This window comes from Talpa occidentalis, unplaced genomic scaffold (genome assembly GCF_014898055.3).
Source record: "Talpa occidentalis isolate TD23 unplaced genomic scaffold, MPIMG_talOcc4v2.1, whole genome shotgun sequence".
NCBI classification, from domain to species: Eukaryota; Metazoa; Chordata; class Mammalia; order Eulipotyphla; family Talpidae; genus Talpa; species Talpa occidentalis.
This window is the reverse complement of record NW_026555331.1, coordinates 47949479-47971760: the sequence shown is the minus strand read 5'-3', so window position 1 is coordinate 47971760 and position 22282 is coordinate 47949479. Positions and strand designations below refer to the sequence as shown.

General features: G+C 37.4%; 1 protein-coding gene across 4 annotated transcripts in view; it reads left to right on the top strand.

Annotated features, from left to right (window-relative positions):
• The first annotated feature begins 582 nt into the window (after window positions 1–582).
• The window catches only part of ZFHX4 (zinc finger homeobox 4), a 187341-nt gene continuing 165641 nt past the window's right edge, over window positions 583–22282 (top strand). For 2 of the 4 annotated variants that reach the window (XM_037505134.1, XM_037505105.2), the window contains exon 1: window positions 583–974. The gene's annotated coding sequence lies outside the window, so the exon portion shown is untranslated. Of the gene's footprint in view, window positions 975–1881; window positions 2385–3045; window positions 3289–22282 lie in introns of those variants that run through there. The other 2 variants (XM_037505125.2, XM_037505116.2) reach the window with 2 other exon arrangements.

Sequence of the window (22282 nt, the reverse complement as noted above, 5' to 3'; positions counted from 1 at the left end):
AGTGCATTCTTGTACGTAGCAGGATAAACTCTGCAGGGGAAAAAAACAAAAAACAAAAAACAAAAAACCAAAACAAAAAACCCTCTCCATTACCCTAACTCATATTTCTGCTTAAAGCCCTAGTAAACAAATCTCTGGTTCGATAATAATTACTTTGCCTCATTAAAAGAAAAAAATGTCGAGTGGTTAAAGGGCATTGCTTTGGCGGCATTTGTTTTATCTACCCCCCCTCCCCCCCCCCCCCCCCCGGCTTATTGCTGAGTGTGCGTGTGTGTGTGTGTGTATGGTTGTGTGTGCATGTGTGTGTGTGTCTGTCTGTCTAATGAAGTTTGGGAGTCGCGCGCGCAGGGGCGCGTGGGGTGCGAGCCCCGGAATCCCCATCCCCTGCCCTCTGCGCGGTCGGTCGCGGCGTGCCGGGTTCCCGCCGCAGCACTCAGCGCCTTGGAAGCCGTGAGGCTCCCGGGCTGCTCCGAGTCGGGGCTGCGCGTCATTTGCAGTCTGGGGAATGTTGATCACCTCACTAATTACACCTCTCTCCCCCCCCCCTCTCCCTCTCCCTCGCTCTCTCTCATTCCCAGAGTGCATATCGGGAATAGACACACAAAGACATGCGCACTCAACTTAATCAGCCATTTTTTTAAACAGGGCTAAAACGATAATAATTAGCAGAATAAAGACATATCGGATTTTCATTTCCTTTCCTCCTTTTCCCAACCCCTTCACAACCAAACAGCGAGACCGCGGTCGGCACATGCTTTAACTCCTCCCGGACCCCCGAGGACCGCTCCATGCCCCCCACTTTCTGCTCCAGCGTTTTTATTTTCACCCAATAAAGTTCGAGGATTATTTTTTTATTTTTTTATTTTTTTTTAATGAACCCTCTCGTTTTACTTGGATGTGATCAGCTGTAAGTAAAATAAAAGCAAAACAAAAAAGAGGCGAAGATCGAGTAGGAACTGCAGGGGAAATGGAAAGTAAGTTTTTTCTTTAACTTTTATTGAGTAGTTTGTGTTAAATTTAGGTCGAGTATCGATTATCTTTCCAGCCTGATCTTGCACAATCTTTGATATTTCGCTCCCTCTCTCTCCCTCTCCGCCTCTCTCCTCTCTGCCCCTAGCTCGCTCGTTCTCGCTCGCTCTCTCACACATCCCCTCATCCCGACCATCTCTTCCGCTCTGCCCCCCTTTTCTATCTCTTTCCCCCCTTTTTTGGCTCAAAGATTTGCTCCGCTGAGGGAGGGAGGGGGCATGAGGGACCTGATTTTCCACTTTCTTTGGGGGACTGCGTTTTTCGGGCTTGAACTTTTGGATTAAGAGCGGATCGTCTGCGTTCGGCCGAGCAGTTTTCTCTCCGTTTTTCCTGTCTTTTCGGGTTTTGTCTCCGCCGCGACCCCGGGGCTTTCTGGTGGCGCGGGGAAGCTGTCAGCTCCGCAGCTGCGCGGGCATTACCGGGGGTCTCCAGTGCCCCGCGCCCCTGCGCCCGGGATGACCCTTCCCTCGCACCCATTCTCCGAAAGTTTGGACCTTTCCCGGTGGGGCTCGGGGCCCCTCTCCCCCTGCTCTCGCCTAGCGCTACCCCTCCGCCCCTCACACCGACCCGCTTTTCTCCCTTCTCTGACCTCCCCGCCTTCCCTTCCTCAAGTTCCCCGAAGGGCCCTTGGAGCGCCGGGCTGGCGGAGGCCAGAGATTCCGTGCGCCCTGGACCCGGGGTTCCAAGGAACTGAGGCACGAGCTGGGATGGGGCTGCAGGTAGACGCCGGCTCGCCCGAGCGGGCGGCGCCGGGCACGGCCGAGGGCTGCTCTGCGCAGCGCGGACTCGGGCGCGGGCGAGAGCACAGCAGGTCCGTTAGGAGGCGGGATCGCGGGGCCTCGGGACTGCAGACCCGGGAGGCGGTCGCTTTCGCTCCCGGGCGTTAAGTTAGACCAGAGGACAGATGCCCGAGACTCGGGGTCACGAACGCTTTTCTTTCTTTTTTGGCAAAGGGCAAGGGATGTGTGTGTTTGTGTGTGTCTGTGTGTGTGTGATTGTGTGTGTGTGTTGTGTGTGCTGGGGGGTCTGTGACCGGCTGTGAGAACTGATTTATTCGCCGTCCCCTCCACCCCCCCAAAGGGGTTCCCTGTCTGCCAACGAACTTCACCTTCTTCGCCTCTCTGGGCATCAAGTGCGCCTTCCGGCCCGGAGCAGCTACGGGGAGAGGGGCTGGAACGCGCCGGGTCTCGCCTTCCCTCGACTTCTGTCTCGTTCCCTCCTCCCCCATTCTTTCTGCTCTTTTCTATCGGAAAAGAAAATAAATTTCATGGAATTGTATAAAGTTTCTCTGCCGATGCCCAAGTTACAGAGGCTTCCCGTCCTGTCCCCCTTCCCTCCCAGAAGACGGTGCACTGGTTTGTATTTCTTTTGTTACCTGTGATCCGGGCGGGGGGCTCCTTTCGGCTGCTTGGGCTGGGGTCCGGCCCAGACGGGAGGCTCCAGTGGTGCCTTTGACCGCGACTCCTCACTTCCGCGCGGTTCTGGTGAGGTCTTAGCTACCGGTCGGTGAGACACCCTCCTTGTAGGTACCAAAGGTTCAGATCGCAAACACGGACACCCCCCCCCCCGACCCCTACTACACACACACACACACACACACACACACTCACACACTCAACACACACAGACACATAGTCTCACTACACCCCCCACCTCCAACCCCCACCTTGTCTTCCCTTCCCCCTTCCAAAATAAGCACACACACAACAACCCCCCCAAACCAAACAAAACCCCAAAGACAAGTTCACTGGCGGAAGATGGTGGATTGACACTGACTCAGACAGAGGCAGGTTCACCAGGAAATCTGGCGGTCCGGATTTCTGACAGTTGCATTTCCTCTGCTTGAGTCCTTACCCCCCCCTTTTTTTTTTTTTTTATTAACTCTGTTCCATGTTTAATCAAGGATCATGTAGATGGCAAAAGGAGAGAGAGAGGAGAGAGAGCAGGAGAGAGAGAGGAGAGAGAGAAAGAGAGAGAGGAGAGAGAGACAAGAGACAGAGGAGTTTTTTTTTTTTTTTTTATTGTGTTCTCCTGGATTTTCAGTGGCTTGATCCCTATAAACGTGGAGTGGTTAAAGCTCATATGTAGTATTATATTTTTAGTTGGGTAGATGGATGGAAGAGTCAGGGAGAGGCTGCGGCTGCCGCTGCCTTTTCGGGTGTTGCTTAGATTAAGGCTGAGACTTGGCTGCGATTGGAACGCGACAGTGACACGGGCATCGATCGCTTCCATTGAGAGCAATGCAAAAACACAGCCCGGGTATGTAACACTCTCGGTGCCATCAACACTTGTTTTACTTTATATTTACTGGCAAAACCGACAGACAGAGCTTAGACTTTCTTTCTTTCTTTCTATTCCCCCTTCTTCTCTTTTCTGACTGAAGAATAAAAACAATTGTGTGTAGAAGTTGTTGAAAATGAGGGTTTAAATACAGGAGGAGATTTTCGGGATTATTTCACTACCTCTGTGACTGATTGTGTTTTAGAGTTTTTCTTCTCCACAGAGGCTCATATTAAAGAAAATGAAGGTTTTCTTTTCTCCTTCCTCTTCTTTAAAAAAAAAAAAATCCTTAAGGGAATATTTGATAGTTTTCAACGATTGCGGTTTCAATCAGCAGGAAGGCATACAAAAATAAAAGATGGCCAGCCAGCTGTTTTAACCTTTTGCACCTGGCTTCAGTGTGGGGATCATAAGGTTTATATAGTTATTTTTTAATGGTTTTAATATTTATGCCATAACTGGAGTGAGAGCATCACTGTATATTTATTCAATAGCTGGCTGCTTTTGGATTAAAAAAGTAAACTCATATTTAAGTGTTTTCATTTTCATGACAATGAAGATAGAGTCGATGAAATATGGGGTAAATACCATAAATCTGAAAAGTGAAATGTACCTAAGGAACAAAGAAAGGTCAGGTAAACCAGCTGTGTAAGTCAAAGCAATAGCACCAACTGTGGGGTCAGACAGGGAGAGTGGACTATGGGTCTAGGAAGTGAAAGTTTCCACTTAAAGTTATAAATGAAGGAAACATGTTCAGCTCTTTTGTAATCTTTTGTAGTTTTTAGCAGATGAGCCCAAATCAGTTCATTAATGTTGAGGTAGTTGGATTGTTTTAAAAGATGCTGCACCAGCAAAGGAAAACATAAAGAAGGCTGAGAAAATCGCAGTTTAATATTGCAGAATTTACTGCTTCCATTCTGACCATGAGCCTAAATTTACACAATGAAATTTGATTATCTCTAATAACAATATTAGATCCTGAACTGGATGGATGAGAATTGAGGTGGTTTTGTTGATTGCAAGGGTTTAATGTTGCATTTCAGAATCTGATGTGGTTTGGCCTCCCTTCCATTAACTGGAAAACCCCTGAGGTTTTACAATTATTTCTTAAAGATAATACATTTAAGATTGCATTGGTAGGCTGAGGAAAAGTCATAAAGGCAAGAAGGGAAGCCCTTAATAACTCTTGAGATTCAGACATGTTCAGCAGTTAGATTGGCTCTGACTTCACCAAGGGTCGACAATGTGTCATTTCCACGAAGCCAAATTGCCCTCTGCCTATATGATATTAATGTGCAAATCAATATTTCAGGGATTAAATTTCCCTTCTTCATTTTTTATGGTTTCTACCTCAATAAGTCTCAAGTCTATTAGAAGAGGCTGGATGATTTAAAATCTTTCACTGCAGAATGGCTTGTCGTAGTCTTGTTTCACAGACCATTTTAGGATTTTCGTTATAAAGACTAAAGACATCCTAAAGAAGTTGTGAGGCAGTGTAGAGCTAGGCTCAATAGCTTAAAGCTCTTGTTCAATTAAGAGCTAAGAGGTATTGGAAATATAATATATAAGTGTTCATGTAATGTATATGTATGCGTGTTGATATACACATTTTGCTTCTTTAAAAATATTATGTTAATCACTTATTGATTTATTTCAAAATCAATTGAAGTTCCTTTCTTGTTACTGATTTGTTCAGCATTCTTGAGGACTGTGTTAATTTTCTAAGAGTGTGCATGAATTAGCTTGTGATGAAAGTATTTGGGAGGGATTTAGCAATTTTCCTAAGAAATATTTCTAGAAACCATGCTTGTGAAAGTAATAATCAAGTGTTGTCATCTACATATGTTGTTGTCATAGCTATCATTGCATTTTGTGGTTGAATGATTTAGCAGATATCTGTTTAAGGAGGCCTACTCCTGTTTGTACTGCATTTCTTTCCAGCACTTAGTAGGCACAATGTTTCCTTTAACCATCTTGGAGAAACACAATTATGAAAGAAAATACGTGATCTGATTGGAAATAATACAAAGCAGAAATTTGGGAGGTCAAAATAAAAGATTGTGACTTTATCACATAATCTTGGGAAGGCCTACTGTCTATCATTTGGTGGTGTTTTATAGTCTAAAACCATCTGGACCAAGTTCCGCACAGCTGCACGAATTTCATATGTGATAGAACATTTTTTCCATTCAGTGTGAAATGTTCCTTCCTAAAAAACGTACACCAGACTCGCTTAATTTAGTCTGTTAAAAGAAATGCACATGAAAAAGGACAAAAGGCTCTTTAATCTCTGCAAGCTGTTTGTTTTTCTTCAAGATTCCTGTCTGTTTGGGTTTGAAAAGTCATGTTTATTGAGGAGATGATTCTGAGGTGTGACATTAAAATAATATATGATTTTTGGACTGGTGGCCACGCTCCTGCTTAATTTGCAGAACTACTTTTTATGCCTGTCAAAACACAGAGTTAATCTATCCTTATTTACAATTAATCTCAATAAAATTAATCTTAACTATGCTTTATTCAGTGGCTTAAAATATCTAATTATATTCAATTAACTGCTGTCATAGTAATTAACATTGCTTAATTGCCTCTGCATATATTTATGTAAAGCTCATTAGGTGCTGCTGGCTCCTTTTTCCTTTTCTGCTTGCTATTTTTGCTGTTGTCAAACCATTTTCATCTTACAATGTTTGACAATGTCAATGAGAGCAAATTCTTCTTAATGTTTTCTTGAAATGAATGTTAACTGCTTTCCTATGAGATGATACTCATTATGAGTCTTTAAAGACTAATCCACCCTTCCTGGCCTTATCCCTGGTCCCTAGCACACTCACAAAATATTTTCTGTCATTGTTGCTAGAAATATGAGAAGCCAGGTTAAGCTTTGTGTTTATAAATGAGGAACCTTTCTGTGTCTGCCTAGAGGCTGTACCCACAGGCAGAGGTTTTTTTTTTGCCTCTAAGACCATTCTAAGGGTTAAAGACTTGGCCAAGGTTCAAACTGAAAAGCGCCCAGGGAAAGTGCATGTGAATATGTACAAGTTTCATGTAATTAGTGCTTAATTATATTAACATATGCAAATTGTCAACTTAGGAGCTTGTTGAGCTGGCAAAGATCAGCTAGGCACAATTGCTATATTGTTCTGAAACAATAATGGATTTCAAGTTGGATTGTGGAAACACATAACTAGCTATCTAATTTAACTCATACCATGGTGAAATTTCATTAGTCTCCATGGAGACTGGTTTAATTGTGCTGACTAATGTTCTGGGCTGCAGAATGTCCTAAAAAGAAAGCGTTGTTTGCCTAATCCACCTTACAATGACACTTGTTTGTACATGTTTCCCTTGTGTGAGAATTTGCATATGCAAATAAATAGTTTCTCTGCCCCATTTGTCATGGCTGTTCATTACCCATGAAGAGGACATTGTTACTAGGCTGTTACTGAGTCTCCCAAGACGGGAGAGTGTCAACCAGTCCAACTACATTCTTTCATAATTTGTTTCTGATTAATAGACCAGAGTGAGTCTTAGTCTCTTTGGGCATCTGCAAAGGGAAGGTCAGTTCTGTCACAGAAAAGAGTTTCTGCAGTAACCGAAGGACTTTTTCTTCTTATGATTATTCTCCTTTTTCCACCCATTGGTTAACATAATCATATTTAAAATAATGTATTCTTGTTCTAAGAATGCCTCCACTAATAATCTCTAGTTTCCTAAAGCAAAAAAGATAGGAAAAGAAAGGAGATTCTGTTATTGGAATATTAATCCTGTTTTTGACAGAAAGGTAAACTGATATAATTGCTTTTCAGTTGAAGGAATGGGGGTTTATACAAGTGTGAAAGCATCGGAAAAGGATTAGCATTTTTTTGCATAATGAAAAGCTCTGTTGAATAGGGTCCTGAATGGCTGACTGAATGACTAAGATGAAAGGAAGATGAAAATGCAGGCTCCTCTTTCTTTATGCGTGTATGGTGTATGCTCTGCTCTCTCTAAAGTTATGTTTGTCCAAGAAAACAAGCAGGGGCTCAGATTTCAGCAACTTTATAAAATGCCCTGAGTTTTCATCATCATTGGGAAGTAATATGTATGACAATACTGAAGCTAGCGGATGATAAACAGAGGTTTATATGTAGAAGAGTTTTCAAAAACATGTGAAGCTAGCCAAATATTGACTGTTGGGTATCTAGAATCCCCAGCACTTTGCTGGCAAAAAACAGTTATTTCAGAAGAGGCAGTAGTATGGTGTGATATTTAATTTAATTAATGTTGAAATGTAGGGTGGTCGCCCCCCTCCCCGCCCCCATTGGCTATAAATAGTTGTCTCGGTTGGTAGAACACTTCACTTGGGGAAGAGTTATGTATTCAGACTTTTGGCAATGGTAAGTGTTTTAAGTGGCCCATCAGTGGGCTGGGAGGAGATAGTGGAAAAGGATAGAGTTATTTTCTGAGGATTTACCTCATCTTCATGTTGCTCTGTATGTGTATTGTGTATTTCATTGGGAGATAAGTCTTTTTAGAGGTGTCTGTACTTTATGCTCACTCTTATACACATTTGCAATAGGGTTTTCCCTTGTCACTAGTTAAGGCTGTAACTGGTTATCAGTTGACAACGTGTTCAGGGCTTTTAATGATGTTTCTTCAACCATAATTAGGGCAGTTAAAATACCATAAGTGTTTAGACACTTTCAAAGGTGGGAACTGATTCTTTTGTACATATGTAAATCAAATGCAATGTGGATAATTATTTATATGTATACGTTTTAAACAAGCTCTTTCCGGTTTGGGGTCACCACAAATGAGCCTTTGAAGGCTGTCCCAGAGCAGGAATGAAAAGATTCCACCAGATATTAACCTAACTTGTTTTGTTGTTAGATTGTAGTGCTCCTTTTTGCCTTATCACTTTAGTGGTTCAGATGCTGAGGTACTATTAAGATGGTTACATGGAAACTTGGGAAATCAGAAGTGTTTTCATGTAAATTAAAGTAAAAGGGTTGCCTCTTGAGTACAGAATATTGTAAAGGAGAAGTGTTTGATCTTTGTTATATAGTCACCAAAATGCTTTACTAGAGTCCTTTTAAAAATTTGTCAAGAAATTCTGGATTGTTTCAGAAACTTTTATGGTTAACTTTATGATATGCTGGCAAAAAGTCTTAAAAGAACAAAAAAATCCACATGGAGGCTATTCTTTTACATGCAGAAGGGCTTATTAAGGTATTTCCATAAGAAAAATGTGTTAATTTAAAAAATAAATTCATTTATATTTTAAGACATTGTTAACCAAGCACCATGTGTTGTAACTGGCAGCTTTCCAGCCACCATGGAAGTGGATCACACATGGGTTAATAGCAGCTTATGTGATGTCTGCATTCTTCGGAAATGGGCAAAAGCCCAGGGTATTCTGATATCAAGATTTTAGGAATCAGACAGAAAGCAGAATATATGTTTATATGTGAACAGATGGACACATGTGAGAACTGAAAGTGCACAATTTCTCTTGGCACTTGTTTTAGTTATCCCCGATGATATAACCAAGATCTTAGTGTGCGAACAGTCTTTGATGGCTAAGGACGAAATGGTCTTTTAATGAGGGCTCAATGGCATTATTTTCTTGCATAAAGATTGTGCCCCTTGTGATCTTGTTGGATTTGATGTTCTGTTAATTCCCTAGTTTCAGAAGTTCACAAGTTGCCTTGAAAGTTTGATATGGTTTCACATTTGACACACAATCCCCAATACATGAATGACTCTTCTCTACTCCTCTCCTCTTCTAAAGGTTTGGGAGTGAAATAAAATATTGGCATTTTGAGGCACTTTTAAAATGATATATGTACATAACTTGAGAATGGCTTTGACATTAAGGTCATATTTGGCAAGCTGATTTTCTCTGGCATAATTAGTAACTTTAACATTCTAGAGTTTAAGAACATAAGCAAAATTTAAGAATTTAGGCAGCTTGACTTGGTTAATGTGTCATAATGCCCTGATCATCCAAGACAAGTCCTGCATAGGTATTTTAGTCATTTGGGTGAGAGGGTCATGCACCAGCATCATGTATTTAGAGGACTGATCACATCTAATGCTTGCTTGTCCTGGAGATACAATGGTGTACAATCGATAATTTCTGAATGGTACACATTATAACACATTACTCTAAAGACAAAGTTTATAGGTTCCATTGTGTTCTACTATAAAAAAAAAAAAACAACAAAGTGTTCTGCAAGTATTTACTCAAATTTAAATCATTTTAACCAGGGAAAATTGACTTTTGGATTAAAATATACATTTTATAACTGTCCATAAAATTATTTTCCTTCACTGTAAAAAAGAAAGAAAGTCCATAGTTTTAACAATGTTAAAATACAACGGCGTATGAGCTGGTGTATGCCACCTGGTTGTACTGTTACAAACAAAACTTTCTAAGAAGAACTACATGGAGAATTAAGAAATTTGCTTGCTTGGAAGAGTTAAGGAAGGCTAATCTTTCTCCAGGGTACCTTCATTAAACCTAAAAGGTTTTATTAATGTTAGTTCTCCAAAATAGAAATTACATAATTAATACTTAAAATTTCCTGAGCTCATTAATGAATTGAATGTCAGGTATGTTATTCGGTTTAATAGATTAAAAACTAGGAGTGTATACCACACATATACACCTATCTTCTTTTCTTGTGAGTATCTCTTTTTTCCTCTTTAGATGTACTTACAGGGATTGTCTATGAAATTTTCCCCTCTGTAGATAAAATTTCTTTCATTTTTTTTAAAGAACTGGCCACATGGTTGCAATAGAAAAGAGGAGGTAGGGTAGTACGGCAACTGGAAACTATCAGGATGTTGAAGCCTGAAAACTCTTAGAATTATTAAGTTTAATCAGCTCATTTGAAAAATGGGGTACAGAATATAGGAGAAGTTATTGTGGAGTCACCCAAAAAGGTAGGAAAATATCGAGACAGGAATTCAGATATCCCAATTCTAGGACCAATGGCCAGTCAAGTCTATTGGCTGCCTGGAAAGGGGTATGATATATGAATGAATATGAAGTAGTGGAAATGGTGAGGAGAAGGGAAGGAAAATGCATGCTGTAATCTGTCTTCTCTAAGGGAGTAAGTACTGTATTACTGAAAGGAGACAGTAGATTTTGGATGAACCCTTGTTACTGTGACTATAAACATTTTTTTTTTGTGTTAAGTAGGTTACCCTAGGTGCTTTGACTGGTCATGAGAGCCTGTGATTCATAAAAGTATTGATGATTTCAGTGACCTAAAATGCATTCTCAATAATCATGAACATGGCATGAAGAAGAAAAGATTTCTATTCTGTGTAAAAGAAAGTAAATGAAAACAATTTTGTGATGTTTTAGAGACAGTGTATTGTACATAAAGAATGATCCTTAGTTAAAATCAAATATTCTTCCTATTCTACTTACTTTGGGTACCTTTTCCTTTTTAAATGACTTTTCCTATTTTAACACAGGTTTTAAATATTTGAAAATCTACTCCATTTTTTTTGACAACTCAATGACCAATAGAAATTGTATTAGATCTATTACACACCTGAGTTAAATTCTTGTTATGGATGACCTTATCAAAATTATTTAATCTTTCTGGATCTCAGTTTCCTCATTTGTATCTCAAAACTGTCGTAGAGATTACACAGGCAAAAGTGTTGTGAATATTAAAATAAGCTAATATGACAAGGTCAGATACCCTGCAGTCTCTCTTTCTTTATTTTCAATTACTGACTTTAATGTAATTCTCAACTAAAGAGCATTTGATAATACAAATCTACATAGATCTTCTAAGCAGAGTGCCCCTCTCCCCCACAAAAGAAGAATATAGGAATTTGGCAATGAGTATGCCTAAGAGCTGGTGAAACAAGGTGGTATCCTTCTCATATTTTCTCATTGACAGACACCTAGTTGGCATCAAGTTGGATAGTCTTCCACCTCGTTATCTGAGACACCATAATCATAAGTTGCATTGTGTCTGAGGCACTTCTAGATATTTAATGCATTTTTTTTTTTTTTTTTTTTTAAGAAGAAGCAAACTAGAACAGAAACAGTTTTCAAATAATTCAGACTTTAGTCAGTGTACATGAACTCAAGATTCCAGGCTGTCCATTAGGTACAATAATAGAAGAGACTACAGTACTCATTTTAGTACAGAAGTTGACTTAGTCTGCTTGAAAGCCTTTGAATTAAAGGATTTTCCCAAACTAGATTAGATGCCATACAAATACATTTCTATGTTATTGACATTATAATTTTGACATGCGATGAAAGGAGTATAGGTCCTGTGACATGGCACTCTGTATCAAAATTTGTACTAAACTGGAAAAGAGGTCCAGCTATTAATAATTCAGTAATAGTATGGAACCCTTAAATTGTAAGAGGTTTTATAGCCAAGTTCTCCTGGAGAAGATAACAGTCCTTTTTCTTTCTATAATAATCCTTCAGTCAACAGAGAACTACCCAGGTTCAAAGATGACAACATTCATGATAAGTGTTAATAAGTTTATAATTATAAATTTTGGACCATCTGGAAACTAAAAGTATATTTTAAACAGTTTTTCTCTTTGATTTATTAACTCTTAATTTCCCATTGTGATACATGCAAGATATACATTTAAAATTATATTAGTATTTTTATGGGGCATATAAGTGCATTTGTATTGTAATTTTTGAGCTGTGATTTTTGCTTAATATTTGCATATGTTTGGTTCCACAAACATTACTAAAGTTTTTCTCAAAAGTAAAAGGATATTCATGTCTGTGTTTTTGTCATTTATAAGTGGCCCTGGAATTAACCATTCATTTGATCAACATTTATTTAAGGTTAAGCATTTATTGATTGCTGATAGAGTAGGGATACATTTCATTTAAAAAATTAAACCCTCAGTTTTTCCTAATTTTTTTTAACTCAAATAAATGAGGACAGTATCTAAATCTGTTTAATCACTATATTTACATTGATGGACATTTTGGCAAATCCTTATTTATAAGTATCTATTGATTTAATGGAGGAGAATGATAAGATATAAGCAGTAAACATCAGTTTACTGTACAATTGGAATCTGAGTCTCCTTTTAAAAATCTAGGTGCTGAAAAGAAATATAAAACCTTAAAAACATCTGGGTCTGTCTTAGAAAATTCCATTGGGAAAACTATCTTCCTGTGCAGTCTAAATGGGCTTTTATATTAGAACCATAGATTGTTGCAATCAGAAAGGATATAGAACTATCCCCTTGTTGAACCTATAAGGAAAGCGAAGTTCAGAGAAATTCCTGGGAAACATCATATAAGTACTGAGCACAGCTGAAGAGAGATTATATGTATGTGTGTGTCTCTTCACAAATCATTTTACATTTTCCCACCTTAGTTGACTTAGCTCCTCCCATATCCCAAGATTCTATAATATTATTATGAGAATAATTTCTATTACTCTGGAGATTTATATATTTGTGAATTTTTTTCTAATCAATAGAAGATTTTCAGTTGATACAATTTTCATGATCCTAGCCCAGGTTGACTGCTCTGGAATTGTAAAGCTCAACTGCTTCAGATAGGATAAGAATTGTCTGAAAGGTGAAAACTTGCAGGAAAAATGAGGTGGGCCACTTAGTTCCTGAAATGAAGCAGGGTGCAGATTAGGAATCATTACGGTTTGCCAGAAGTTGCTGGTCATAGAAGCCTGTTTAAGTGCTCACTGTCAACAAGGAAATCATGGGCAGCACTTAAAGTGGCTCACCTCTGATTTATTCATAAACCTCACACGAGCTCTTGGCTTTGTTCTTGCTCTAGTAAGGGGGACTGATGCCAATAAGAACAGGAATAAAGAGCTCCTTGCATGGTCCAAGAGTGAATAGCACTTTACCTCAAAGGCTGACCTCCTTTCCCAAGGTCTGTTATGCTATAGTTCACTCTGTTTGACTATGTGTCCTCAGATGAATTGAGAGAAGAGATTGTAACAAGTATCTACTCTGTAAATGCCATAGTATATATAACAAGAATTAAGTAACTGGAACTTGAGTTCTGATTTAACTTAAATATCATGGTATTTGTACTAAATAGAATGGTTTCCCTTTCCTTTCTCTATAAAGTTTCACACATAATAATACTTGGCAAAATATTGCTTCTTTCTAACTGAAGAATACAGTTAGCTTATAAATTGGTTTTGATCCTTCCTCCCCGCTCCTCCCCCAGTAAGATGACTGGAGAGAGATTTCATAACACAGAAAATTAAGGGTTTGAGAATGAAGCATGTCCTACACTGGGGTAGAAACAAAGAAATGGGCTTATCAATTGATTAGCCATTATATTAGAGAAGCTTTGTTTGTGTCACTTCCCAAATAATACTCTGCTCCACTCACCTACGTTGAGAGGAAGGGACCTTTAAGAGAGAGTCAGTCAGCCAGCTGGTCTGCACTGGGGCAGAGGTTGAGTAGAGAGTTACTTAAATCCCCAGAGCAACATTTAGTTAATGCTAGTCTGTTTTTTTTCTCCTCTATCCTGTCCACGGTGGCTTCCCTTTTCTCCTTTTGATGAAGTTGTTCTCTTACTACTTAAAGTGCATATATTTACACAAAAATTTCCTCAAATTTTCACAACACATTAACCCAGAAGAGCCATATTAGGGGATAGTGATGAGAGTTAATGATATATCTTTAGATAAAGCCATCCTCCCGTGCAATCACATCAGAGTCATCAGCTCATTTGTCATGGCTGAAGTGAAAATGTCAGGACCAATGAGTGTATGAGTGCCAAAGGGGGCGAAAGGGCTTTTGGAGAGAGACATTTTTGTGCTGAGAGTCGGCCATGGCTTAGATTTAGCTCCAGGGAAATATTGGGATTAGCCCCAACACTGTGTACAAATCCTTAGCATAACAGAATTAGTTGGCAAAATGGAGAGGTGGGGGTCATGAGGATGGACACATTTCTGGGGACTTGCTCTAGGCTGCAGGCTAGAAAATATGGAAAAGAATGAGGTGATTTATTAACAGTATTTAAAGGGATGTGTTGTGTAAAGTTCATTGATTTCCACAAGATTGAAGCCATAGGTTTGACTTCAGTCAAGGCATCAAGGGAAGGCCTCTCATAAGATATATTAGTATGTGTGGCTTTTGTTTTACATTTAGCTGCATTACAAGAATTTTGATCTTTACATCAAAAAACTTTCCAGGGAGCTAATATGAGTACACAAAGATAACATTCAAGTATAAAGTAGTTTTGGCAATACCTTAGAGTGGAAGTTAATACTTAATTTAAATAACAATAATTATGGGGCAATACTTGTTGCATTGTTGAATTCACACAAAGCCAAGAAGTTAAACTTTCTTTACACAGACTTCACCCTGAAACTTTAATTGAAAAGTAAGTTATTTTCTTTAGCTACAGAAGTTCTTATCTTTGATAGACCAATGCTAGCAGATTTATTTCATTTTGGGACTAGTGAACTGTTCTCTTTCAGATAATGTACCCATACAACCTTTCCTTGTTTAATTCTATTGATTTACAGTGTTAAAGTGAAATAATCTGATACCTGTTTCCTGCCCTTTGAGTATTTGTCCTCAAAGAGGCTGATTAGTTTTTCCCCCAGCTCTTTAGCTGTTTTAAATGTATAATTATCATTGCATGTCATTTGATAGCTGCACTAATTGCTGCCAACTATTGTCTGTTTGCACTTAATGCTGAAACCTGATCAACATCCTGCTTTGGTTGATGTTTGGTGGTAAACTTTAATTAACTCTTATTGCATTGAAGAAGAGTTCAGGCTTGGTGCTAACTAATCATTTACCTTCATTATGTCCTGACAGCTCCACTTGTTCTTGGCCCTAATAGATACACCAGTCAGTAAATAAACCTGTAAACCTCATGCCTTGTAGTTGCTGCACACTGCTATTTTGCTACTTAAAGTATAAGATAATTGGGTCCAGATAATTATTTAGTTAGTTTAGTATCTCTAGTTCTGCAGACACTAATCTTAATTGCTTCTTTCATGCTGGACAATTTTATTTTAATAGAAACTGTAGATTTGAGATAACATTATTCCTTCAACATGGTTCCTATGAACATGCATCTTTTGAATCAATACAATTAAGCTTGTCTCCTGTTGGAATTCTTGTCATTATTTTTCCTGAAATACTTTTCCTGTAATGATATTGAAGTTAAAGTAATCAGGTTACCAGCAGATCATGTAAAATTCAACTCAAAATTGCTGGCTGCTTGATTTTAATTTGTCTGACATCAAGTTTGTTTGAAAAGGGATAATATGTGGGTAAACCAAGGAGCTTATAATTATGGTTGACGTTTGTTTGTTTATAATGAAATCTAATTAAAGTTCATACATTTAAAACACAAAAGTTAATTACTGAATTGCTCACTTCACTTATGGACGGCAGTCAAATTAACTTTCAGGCCAAAAAAAAAAAAGGCTCTTTATAAAAGAAATAGAATAACTAACCTAACCAATCTTAGTGATCAAACATAAATTTGCCAATATTTCATCCAGAAGAAAACTTGGCATTCTACTTATGTTCTCTATTATGTTAGTCCTAATGTGGTTTTTAATATAAAATGATTTGAAATATTTACATGGGATATAAAAAAAAAAGACTAGTATTTGGTAAACTCTAAGAGTATTATATAGTAAGAGGCACTTGGTAGTGATTTAAAAATTATGCATGTAACTTTTTTTCATTAAAACTATTTTGAAGTAATGTGAAATAATTGAAGCCATTGCTCAGGGACTAGGAATGTTTGTTGGAATACCTGACCTGTGATTAGTTTTATGAAGATAATTATGGTAGGTTTAGCCTGTAAGGAATGACATTTTAAAAAAGTGTACTTACACTTTACACTTATTGTTATATTGCTTATGAGATCATATTGGTGAAATTCATGAAATTCAAATAAATTTACAGTTGTTTTCCCTTTTAAATATTCTGTTGTAAGTAGTTCAGTGATGCATTTTATACATGAATAGGCAAAGAAGGAAAATACATTTTCTTTTAGACTGTACTGCCATTGTGTATGAGATAAAAATATATGTGTAGAATGGCTTTCACTAGTCTGGTAAATCTTTTTTTGAAGTCAAATATTCATTAGTTATATATACCTTAATATACCCAATTAAGATGAAATTTTGAAACGTTCCTCTATGACAATTTAAAAGCATTCTCAACTAACTCTTAGATTGTGCATATGCCAGAGAGATTAGTCTATTACATCTTAAAGAGTAAAAATACAAAAATATGAAAAACATGGCAAATATGATTTCTAAGTTTCTAACAATGATTGCTTCAGTCCATGTTTTTCTAAGGAAAACTAAGGGGTTTCATGTTTAAGCTTTGTGTTTATCAATGTTATTAACTGGAACTATCAAATACAGTAGGGATTGAGGGAGAGGGGTCCAAGAAGGGAAAATGACTCTGTCCATTATTGCGATGATTTGTAAAATTGAGTGTAATTTACACAGTCTTTTAATATTTCTAGGAAGTACACTTACATGCATTTTAATGTGACACCTGATTGATTTAAAGATAAGTATTTATTTAAGGAAGAAAAATTAAAAGGATCACACATTCATTTGATTCTAATCCTACTTTGCATAGATGAGACAAAGAGGAGATGATTAAAACTTAAGTATGACTAGGTCCCTAGCATTCCAAGGTGCCTTTTCTTCTCTAAAGAAATAAAAAAAAAGTTAGTATATTTTCGTAGTATTGGCAAACAACAGCTTTCTAGTAATGCTTTAGCTGATTAGGACATCCTTACCCTTTAATGAAGCAATCACTACAAAGCTCTAATGTCAGCTGGAATACTAGCAAAACAGTATCAAAGAAAGAATCAGAAAGAGGCACTGAACATAATTACAGTTCATGTTCTTGTCTCACACCAATGCAACCTATTCATTTTCAATTAAATTGAATAAGAAAATTAGAAATCAACTAGATTGGTTGAAAGTCCCAAAGTTTGTTTATAGAGGATAGCTAAAGTATTGGGTCCATCCTGCACACTGATTATGAAATTTTCCTGAAGCAAACAAATAAAATGAGTCATATAATGGTATAATTTGGTTAAGGAGAGATTATTGATTTCTCTGTAAGGAAAGTAGCTGGAGTTTGATTAAAGTTATAAGGAAAACTGAGTAAAATTCCTCTTTCCCACCACTAATCGAATTAAGAACTATCAGACTCATCGGCAAAGTGCACCTTTTACTCTCTTTGTTCTCCAACATATATGTTTCGTGACATGCAATTGTCATATAGAGTCCTTGTATGTTTAGACATGAGAGAGAGAGAGAGAGAAACACAGGGAAAATGAGGGTGAGGAAAGAGGAAGAGAAAGAAAAAGAGAGGGAAGAAGACCACCGAGCATCAATCACAAGGGTCCTGTTTGTAGAGCAGGAAGTACATCGGCATTGAATAGCTAATTTAGATTTTAATGAGGAAAATGACTTAGTTGCCTTGTACATTCACGTTTATCTTTGTAAACTTTCCCTCTTTAAAACCGTGCTTGTATTAAATGCTTAATATATTTGGTTACATCCTTGTATTCAAACTCAATTACCTTCTCCCCTTTGTCGTGACATGGGTGGAAAGTTTTTTCGTGTCAGGAGAGGTCGTCACACATTCTTTTGCAGTTCTCTTCATTAATTCCTTCTTGCAGAAGCATTTTCTCTCGTGCTGGGAAGGTAGAAGGGTGTAACAGAAGAGCCCTGAAACATCAGCAGGAAGCTCTAAGCTGGTTAATGCAGTATAATTGTCTGGACATAGACTGGTCTTTGTTTGTGTGGTTCACTCCGAATCAGCTGTAATTAACTCCAGAGTGTTTCCAGATTGCCAGCAAAGAAAAATTACAGCTTTTCTGTTTTAAATTGTAAAGCTCACAAACATTAACTATGCAGATTGCTTTTACTTTGATATATTTCTATCCTGCAAGCAAAAAAAAAAAAAAAGTTATTTCCCACCCCCAACTCTAAAAATATGCTTTTGTTAAGTTACTTGATTTCATGTCCATTGGAACATAATGACTCTTTAATAGTTGGATTTGAAATCTTTTTACTTAACATTTTCAATTCTTTGCAATCCTTGTATTTGCCTTCTTTCTTGCTAACTTTTTAACAGTGCAATGGGAAAGAAGTTGTGCAATCTTTTACGAATGCTAAACATATACTAAAATAAGCAAATTGCAGAGAAAGCTGACTAAAGAAAACCACTAGCACCAACTTAAAAGACTTGAGATCAAAGATGTATTCTGACGTAACCTGTGCTTCCACACAGGTACTTTACCTGGGTTTTGATATATCAAAAGAGAGACTGTGAGAAAAGAGCAATTTCACTACCCTCTTGTCTTGGTCAGCACACCACACCCTTTTAAAAGCTTCTGTACAGTAGTTTATAATTATGAATTCCAACATGGGTAAAAATGAGGTAGAGATGTGAGCTAATACAACATTGTACACAAAAGATCTGTCAGCAACTGATGAAAAAAAAAAGGTCCAACCAAAATCTTTTTTTTTTCTTTCTTCTGAATTTAACAATAAAGAATTTAAGCCTCAATGTGGCTTTACCGACCAAAGAAAAGAAGCTCTTGGTGTCTGCATAATACCACTTTGATGGATTTTTTTTCATCAGTTCTCTGTACGTGGCAACAAATAAACAAGTATAATTATACTTGTGAAGGTCTATTCATTGCTTTGTCAGGATTAGATATATGTGCCGTTTCCACACTGTGCCTCTCTTTTGTCTTTGCCTAACTCACTATGACATATTGATAGAGGATTTGGAATGGGGAAAAGGCCACAGCAGAGACAGTGATGACCTTTTGGAAACTTGATATAATTCAAGGATTTTTATTTTCTATTTTTTTTTTTTTGGATTTGTAACTTGTTACCAAAATCTCTTGTAAGTGGACAACTTTTAACCTGTTTAAAATGGAGTGAAGACTGAGAGTGTTATGAGATCGCTAAAGAGCAAAAGAGAATAAAAACAATAGGCTAAGGAGCTCATTGGTCTTCTTTCCCAGCACTTAGCAGAGTGGCTAACCTAACATTCCTTTCCCATTATTCTGTCCTCTTGATCAGATCACGTTCTTTTTAATCATTTCACAAACACACCATCTCACTGGACCGTAGAGGACGGCTGGGACAATCTCAATTAAAAAACAGAGGTAAAACTGGCCTCTCTGATTTGGGGTTCTAATGGGAACTTTGCTTTCTGAATGCAAAGGAATTCTTCTATTGTTCAGAAAGCATCCCCCCCCCCCCCCCCCCGCACCCTTTCGTTAGCCAGACTCCTTGTAGGTGGGTTTGGTCATTTAACAGAGCAGAGTTTAGGCAGCAGTCACTGCAAGACGAAAGCAAGGCAGAAAGAGCAATAAAAGTTCTTTTCTGCATATTGTCCATTAGTTCCAAGAAAGGGATTTACATGATCAAAGTCACTGATCTTGTGAATTACTGAGAATACCAAAAAATGTGTACACATATTCTAAGCAGACCAGCAGGTATGTATTGTTCTGAATTTAGAATTAAAATTATATTAAGTTTTCTCTTTAGGATTTCTTGAGTACTTTGGTGACTTTTAAAAATAGAATGTTTGGCAGTAGAGAATAGAAATTGGTGAAGACTAAATAGAAACCAGCTTAAGTGCTGAAGCAACTTTTATAGTGAGTTTACTTGTTACGCATTCATTTTGGAATGAATTCTGTGGTTTAAGTTAAATGGTTGTCTCTGTGGTCTTTTTACTGGGACTTATAAAACTTTAGCATAAATTTCCTAAATGGGTCATGTTGATAAAAGGAAGATCTAGTCTGTCATTGATGACAGTGAAATTGCTTAGCATCATATTTAGTGTCCCTGTACATACTGATCTAAATGACTTTTGAACTGCACAAACTAAAGTGATCCTATTAGAATATACTGGTAAACATTGCCATAGTCATAGTCAATAGCTAAAATTAAAAACTCAGATAATAAATTACTAGCCTATATCAATTCAGATAGTTTTCTTATTATTGTTTTTAGCATGAAATGTAAATCTGATTGTGTAAAAGACTTATTATGGTCTTGACTTAGTTTCTGATTAATGTTTTGCTTATTGAGAAGAAATTGATAGGCAATTTTGTGTAATTAGGTGGGAATATCATAACAAAATATTTCTACCACATTGCATTGACCTGTGATGGATTCGTTTGTGGGTTTTTTTTTTCATAATTTTTTTCATAGAGCAATAATGTTGTTACTTTTTTGAATGCTACATCTAGCTCTGTTAGATAAAATAAAGATTAGGATATACTTTATATAGATAAGTGTTGAGATGTTCCATTGCAGAGTGCATTCAGCATCTGACCAAAACTATTAAGTGCACGTTATATACACTAATTTGAGGTGCATTCAACATGTGCATAATAATTTCAGCAGGTGTTCTTGCGGCCTGCAAACTGTTGTAGGGGTGTAGGTAAAATTAAATTCAAATATTAATTAAAATAGCTGAGAAACTCCTTTATGGAGCTGTAAATTGTTTGGAAACTTTTCTCACTTCTGCAATTAAGGTGAATCCTAGTTCACATCCCTATCAGCAGATGTTACCTTATCATAAGGAAGAAGAAGGAAAAAAAAACCAACCCTGTGTTATAGAACTTTACATTTTAATCTAGGATCATTAATTTAGTATTTACCAAATCTACTCCAAATCTCTAGTTTCTTCATGCCCTTTTCATTTTCTTCAGTCTAGCAGGGGTTTTTATAAAAGGGATTTTGACAGCCTACCATACGTACATATTGTGCAAAACTGGTAAATGTAAACATTGTTTATGGACTAATTAGAAAATTATTAGGGCTTCTATATGTGTGATTATTAGATTATTTCAGAGGGTTTCAAAAGCTGCATGCATGCCATGAAGATAATTAACCTGAAGCTCATCAATGATTAAAATTACACACCAAGCTTTGTGATGTTTGATTTGTGAGCAATTAGAATGTCATTTTAACCATCGCAGATACCAAAACGAATTTTGATTTCATTTTCAATCTATGTAGATCTTTTGATGTATTCTAAACTGATCACATCCTCTCTGATTTAGCTGACAAGATTAAATTTGATTACAGTAAAGAGAATATTAAGAAGTTATTCTTCATACTTAATATGCCAGTGACCTTCAATGATGTCTTTCTTCTGTAAGAACTTTTAAAAAGGAATTTCTCAAATGCTTAGTAATATTGGATATTCAGAGTTTTCTATTCAGTTCTCTGCTACTGTGAAGTTTATGTAATAAAGTGTAGGGGTGGATGAGGCTTTGGGTGTCTAGTCTACACAATATAATATAGGTTGTAATATATGAACATTAACCATTCTTGTCTCAGAAATTGTCAGTATACATAAAAGTGCTGATACTTTTAAATTAAGGGACTTTTGCCTTGAAATTTTGAGTGCCTTCAATTTTAAGATTTGAAAGAAAGTTGCTTACCTGTTTCATAAGATCAAGATAGCACCTATGTCATAGGCTGAAAATAAATACTAAAGTTTCAGACCACTCAACTGTTGTGTACAGTGCCATCATTCTGCAAACTGAGAGATCTGCAGGGACTCAGAGAAGCTTAAGCTGTAATCAAGCTGCTATTACAGTAGCTGAGGTCTGCAGTCACACACACACACACACACACACACACACAAACACACACAGAAGAAGAAGAAGCATTTTTACCAATGTATACACCCAAACTTTCCCCTGGTAACTTACCCTCCTGCCAGAAACTGATATGGTTTTATAGAGTTTGACTTGGTCTCAACAAAATGAGTTTATTGTCTAAGATACCTGTCTGCAAAACACTAAAAAAAAAAAAAATCGAAGGGTTTTCATCAGCACCGCTTGCGTATGATTTGTTAAGTCAGGGGGAGATGTTGATTGAGGCAGTGGTTGAGAGATGGGCAACTCACTGGGATTGATAACATCAAAATGGTATTTGAAATGGTGTTCATT